Here is a 6,268-nt window from a genome sequence, read left to right on the forward strand (position 1 = left end):
AACCCCTGGGTACTATGCCACTGACAGCCCTGCTGGAGCAGAGCCCAACTTGCCCCCATGATGTCTTGCCATGTACAACCCTTTATCAGCTCATCAAAATCTTTAATGGTAAATTTGGACAGGGTGGTAGTAGGCTTGCCAACTTCTAGGTGGTCCTGGAATACTGGAGGGATCCAGTAAAGAGGCACCCTGGGGGTACCTCTTTATAGTCAGACCTTCCAGGAGGTGGCTGGAGATCTCCTGGAATTACAACTGATCTCGGATGACAGAAAATGGCTGATTTGGGGGAAATGGCTCCTTTGGACAGTGGATTCTATGGGATTATAACCTGCTGAGCTCCTGCCCCTCCCCAGACTCCACTCTTCCCAAGCTTCACCCCCCAAAATTTCCAGGTACTTCCCTCCCCAGAGCTCCCAACCCTAGGTGGTACTCGGGGCAAAAAAAAATTGTCAGCCCCTGAACTAGTACATCTTCATTCTAATACTTTCAGTAACAATCAGAAAGAAATCATAAGCATAACACTTTTAAAAAGTTTGAGAGAAGCACAAGACAAAGTTGTGTTTGAAACATAAAACCCAATTCCCAGTTTAAATGTAATCTCAATCTATAGTGCCATGATTTATTTTCAAGTGTGTTTACGATTCAGATTTCATAGGCCCCAACACACACACACACCTTCTACAATGATTGCCAGTTTGCCACTAACATTTTGAAGCTCAAATTCTGGAAAAACAAGGTTTATGTTCCCATGAAAACAATACAACTGGAGGGAAGTAAGCAAGTGGCAACATCAACTCCCATCAATTTTATGGAAAATTCCAACCCACCTACCCTGTTCTCTTTCCAGTGATGTCACATACCATATCCAGTATTTAACATATCAGGAAGTCTCATCTGAAAGACGGAGACTTGCAAATCAAGAAGACGACTTGCCCAAGGGGACGGGTGGACAGGCATGTTTTATCTTGTTCAAGACTGATTTAGGTGAGGGAATGTGGAGTATTCTTGTTGGAAGGGAACTGCAGATGACACAAAACTGAGAGCAACAGGAAACATTAAGATAAGATTGAAATTAAAGACGTCCTCGGTCAACACAATCACTAATTCTATATAGGCTTTGTTAATACAAAAAATAGCAAGAACGAACTAGCTATTGTTATGTTTCTCAAGAAGATGTTTCAAATATGGATAATCTTGTTTGGTGTATGAAATAATAAAGATAATAAATTAGCCAAGAATTTGAAACAGAAAAAGTTCTGAAACCCTATAAATACGACAAGCTAATATGAAAAAAGCTTCTTTGGAGGGGCTCCCTGCCTGTGACCTTCATATCTTTGGACAAGATTTTTTTTGGGGGATTGTATCTATAAGGAAAGCATCCAGAAATATAAGGAATTAAATTAACAAGACTGGACTTACCTTTTCCCCTCTTTATAGAATGGTTATTGTCTTTATACATGGCTTTGTGACATCCTTATGGAATGCTCTGATATATACTTACCTGTTTGTATACATTTATTTATTAAGTATTTATTATTACTATATATATATGCACCTAGTCACTTTAAATTTAGATTGATTGATGATTTGATAAATTTGATCGATGATTTGATAAACGATGATCGATGATTTGATAAATTTGAATGGATTGTTATACACTGGATTCTCTGATACTGTTGTGTTTTGGTTTTGGGTTGTGGCTTGTCCACTTTATAGTTTGGTTCTCACCGTGAGATTGGCAACCCTTCTGAGTCAAGTTCTAGCTTTTTTTGTTTCGGAAGCCGGTTTGATTCAATGCAAAGGTTTAGTGGAGTCTGGAATGTGGAAATGGAAGCAAAGAGGATGCTTGGGTTTTTTTGAGTCTTCCAACCAGGAAATTGGGGGGGGGGGTCTGGACTGGGGAATAAGGAAGTGATGAATGTTTATTGCTGTGGGCTTCCTTATTGCTTTGCCTTAAAGACCACTTTGGCTTCCAAACAGGAACCATGTTTTGATTGCCTCTATGCTAATTGCATTCTGCCTTCTTGTGATTTATGCCCCCTCCCTTTTTTCTCTCTCTTTCCCCCTCCTCTTCTGTATCTGACCAGTTTTGATCAGGCATCTGATGAAGAGAACTTGATTCTTGAAAGCTTATGCTATAATAAAATTGGTTAGTCTTAAAGGTGCTACTGGACTCTTTTTGATTTTGCTACTACAGACTAACACGGCTAACTCCTCAGGATCATGCAGGGAAACTCACAAACACACTTCCCTCCGGGAGTTTTTGATGGACTGAAGGAATCAGAGGCCCCAGAGTAGACTTATATGGAGGGGGGCCTTGGAGCCCAAAACGGGCTCCCGGGGTCACCAAAACCATTTGCAAGCACCTACTTCCGCATACATATTTTTATATTGTATTTTTGCATATTTGCACACACTCTCTCAATGATCTTTCACTTTCAGGTTTTTTATACCGCAGTGTATTATCATCTCCACAATGAGAGTAGGGCTAGGGTTGCCAACTCTGGGTTGGGAAATTCCTGGAGATTTGAGGGTGGGCTTTGGAGAGGAAAGAGACCTCAGCGGGGTATATTGCTGTGGTGTCCACCCTTCAAAGCAGCCATTTTTCTCTGGGCGTATCAACATCTGTAGTCTGGTAATTAGCTGTAATTCCAGAATATCTCCCAGAAGTTAGCAACCCTTCTTGTACCTGAATGACCCAAGGTCACATAGTATATACAATACAGCATTTATTGCACATAATTTATTAAGCCCATCCCTCTTTATGCTTTCACTGATCTCCTGTTCCCATCGCCGGACATTCCCTCCCCTTCCCCTCCCCCCTCTCCTTGCAGTCTAAGACATCCCGCCCCCCACCATCATTTCCTCCAATGCTGTATTTTCATCGGCATCTTCAGCAATCTTGTAGGGAGGACATCTCTCACTGCTTTGTTATTAACGTTTCATTAAAATGGAGAGTGAACTTTTCTGCAAAGGAAACAAGGATGCCTTAATGCCTGTGGCTATAATTCATGAATTACTCCATCCACGGAACATTGTGCCAAGCTCCTGAAACGACAGTGTCTTCCTGGCACAATTTCACACGAGAACTCGTGCGAAATCGCACCAGGAAGATGCTGATGTTCCGGGAGCTTGGTGCGATGTTGTTCCAGGAGCTTGGCACGATATTCCATGGCCAGTAAGCAGTGTGAAAACGGCCTGTGACTCAGTGATAGACTCTGCTTGGCATGCAGGTCCTGGGTTCAATCCTTGGCATCTCCAGTGAAAAAGGACCAGGCAGGAGGTGATGTGAAAGATTTCTGCCTGAGACCCTGGAGAGCAGCTGCCAGTCTGGGTAGACAATCCTGACCTTGATGGGCTAAGGGTCTGACTTTACAGAAGACAGCTCCATTATTCACGTAAAGTTCCTCAACCACTGCGTGCATCCAAGAGAATGCCTTGCAATAAACCAGGGGTTGATGGATCACTCTTCTTGAAGATTGTTGCAGGTGGGTAGCTGTGCTGGAGCAAGATTCAGGTCCAGTAGCGCCTTAGGGACCAACTAGATTGCCAGGCAGTGAGCTTTTGAGAAAGTTCACCGCCTGGAAATCTAGTTGGTCTTTAAGGTGCTACCGGACCTGAATCTTGCCACTGTTCTTGAGGAGCTTCTGCTTTGCATGCAGGAGTTCTGCATTCAGTCTCCAGTTAAAAAAGATCAGGTGGCCACTGGCGTGCAATGCCTCTGATTGGACCCAACCTGAGCCACCCAGCTCTGGCTACCTAGACTGCCCCCAGGTGGCTTGTTCAAGTCCACTCCCTCCTTTAATCCCGGTTGAGGGGGGAGGAGACCCTTTATCTGCGAGGAAGAGGTCAGGGCTTAAAGGAGGAAGGCAATTCAGTTTAAGAAGGTTCATACTTACTTAAGGGAGGAGACAAGAAAAAGTTTGCCGATCTCCAGGTGGTGTCTGGAGATCTCCCGGAATTACAACTGATCTCCAGGCCCCAGAGATCAGTTCCCTTGGAGAAAATCGAGTCCAGTAGCACCTTTAAGACTAACCAACTTTACTGTAGCATAAGCTTTCGAGAATCACCGTTCTCTTCGTCAGATGCATGGAGGGCAAGAAGAAAATGGTCAGATATATAGGTGGAGAGGGGAGGGGGGAGTAGATGCAATCAGTAGCTTTTGATAATGGGGTCAGTTGGCTTCTGATAATGAAATCAGTTACTCCTGATAATGAGATAACCATTCATAGTCTCTATTCAATCCAAGCTTGACTGAATCAAATTTACATATGAATTCCAATTCAGCAGCTTCCCACTGGATTTTGTTTTTGAAATGCTTCTGTTGAACTACAGTGACCTTTAAGTCCTTGATGGAATGTCCTGGTAGATCGAACTGTTCTCCCACTGGTTTCTGGATGTTGCCATTTTTAATGTCAGATTTGTGTCCATTTATTCTTTTGCGCAGAGGCTGGCTGGTTTGTCCAATGTACAGAGCAGAAGGACATTGTTGGCACATGAGGGCATATATCACATTGGAGGATGAGCAGCTGTAAGAGCCAGAGACAGTGTAGTTGATGCCATTGGGTCCTGTAATTGTATTCCCTGGGTAGATATAGGGGCAGAGCTGGCATCTGGGTCTGTTGCAGGGCCTGGTACCTGTGCTGGTGACTCTGCTGGCCGATTCATGGTTGTAAGTGAGAAGTCGTTTCAGGTTGAGGGGCTGTCTGTAGGCAAGGAGAGGTCTTCCACCCAGGGCTTGTGAGAGTGAGGCATCATTTCCCAGGATGGGTTGTAGCTCACTGATGATACGTTGGATGGGTTTGAGCTGGGAATTCATATGTAAATTTGATTCAGTCAAACTTGGATTGAATAGTGACTATGAATGGTTATCTCATTATCAGGAGTAACTGATTTCATTATCAGAAGCCAACTGACCCCATTATCAGAAGCTACTGACTGCATCTACTCCCCCCTCCCCTCTCCACCTATATATCTGACCAGTTTCTTCTTACCCTCCATGCATCTGACGAAGAGAACTGTGCTTCTCGAAAGCTTATGCTACAGTAAAGTTGGTTAGTCTTAAAGGTGCTTCTGGACTCTCTTCGATTTTGCTACTACAGACACGGCTAACGCCTCTGGGTCTTGGAGAAAATGCCTGCTTTAGGGGATGGACTCCATGACATTATACTCTGGTGCTGCGCATCTGACGAAGCGAGCTCTGACTCGGGGACGTTTAGCCAGGAGTACATTTGGATAGCCTTGCAGGTGCCCCGGCCTCCCTCCTGGCTCTGATGCCACCAACGGCGGGCTGCCCCCATACATCGTATTCGCCCTGAGCTCCTTGGAGGAAGGCAGGGCTGGGTCACCCCAGTGGTGAGGACCGAGGCAGCCTTCGCTGCGGATGTGTGTCATGACTGACTGTACCCACTCACTGTCATCTGGGTGTTTTATGCTGTCAGGGGTGACTCCATTTTGTATGCCTCGGTATAGTCTTGTTGCTGACATTCCAATGAGTTCTCACTCGTTCCCAGGCGGCCGGGTGTTTACTAGTATTTCCTGCTGGTGTTATGTCTTCTCTCTCTCTCTGTAGCTGACAGCACAATAATGCAGACTGTTCTCACAACACCAGGTTGTTTGGAAAAGGGGAGGGGGGAATAGAGCAGGGGTAGAAGAGGCTTGTAATTTTCCTAGGGAACCATTCCGGTCAACTTTCTACCTGACCTGCTTAGGTCTTTCCTTACTCCTAAGCAGACGGTTGGATTTGATTATGGAAAGAACTGATTTCTGCATAAAAGTCATTTAACCAAGAACCGTGTCTGGCTACAATGAACCAGGGATCTGCCTGCTGTGGTCTGTCATCCAGAGCCTGACAATGCGGCTGAGCTGAAGCTTCCATACGTTGGCGAATGCACTTTCAATGCTCTTTAGTTTGGAACTGGGCTTTCGTGTGTGAATTCACTCCTAAAGCATTGCTGAAGTGCCTTGAAAGCACCTTGTCCAACACAGGCCATTTCCACACACATTGAATAAAGCACTATCAATGCACTTCAGCAATCCTTTGGAAGCGGATTTTTTTCTCCACGCATGGAAAAGCAGTTCCAAAGGGTCACTAAAGAGTATTGAAAGTGGCTCATCCGAAGTGCGCGGAAGCAGCCGCGGTGGAAAGGGCCGGTGTTTGCGCTGTCGGCGGCGCTTCCAGGGCGGGAGCCCCGCGGGGTGTCCGGGGCGGGGTTTCCGCGGCGCCTGGGCGGAGCAGGAGCAGGTAAAGGCGGCGGGCGCGGAGGCG

This window comes from Eublepharis macularius, chromosome 19, assembly GCF_028583425.1.
Source record: "Eublepharis macularius isolate TG4126 chromosome 19, MPM_Emac_v1.0, whole genome shotgun sequence".
Classification (NCBI taxonomy): domain Eukaryota; kingdom Metazoa; phylum Chordata; class Lepidosauria; order Squamata; family Eublepharidae; genus Eublepharis; species Eublepharis macularius.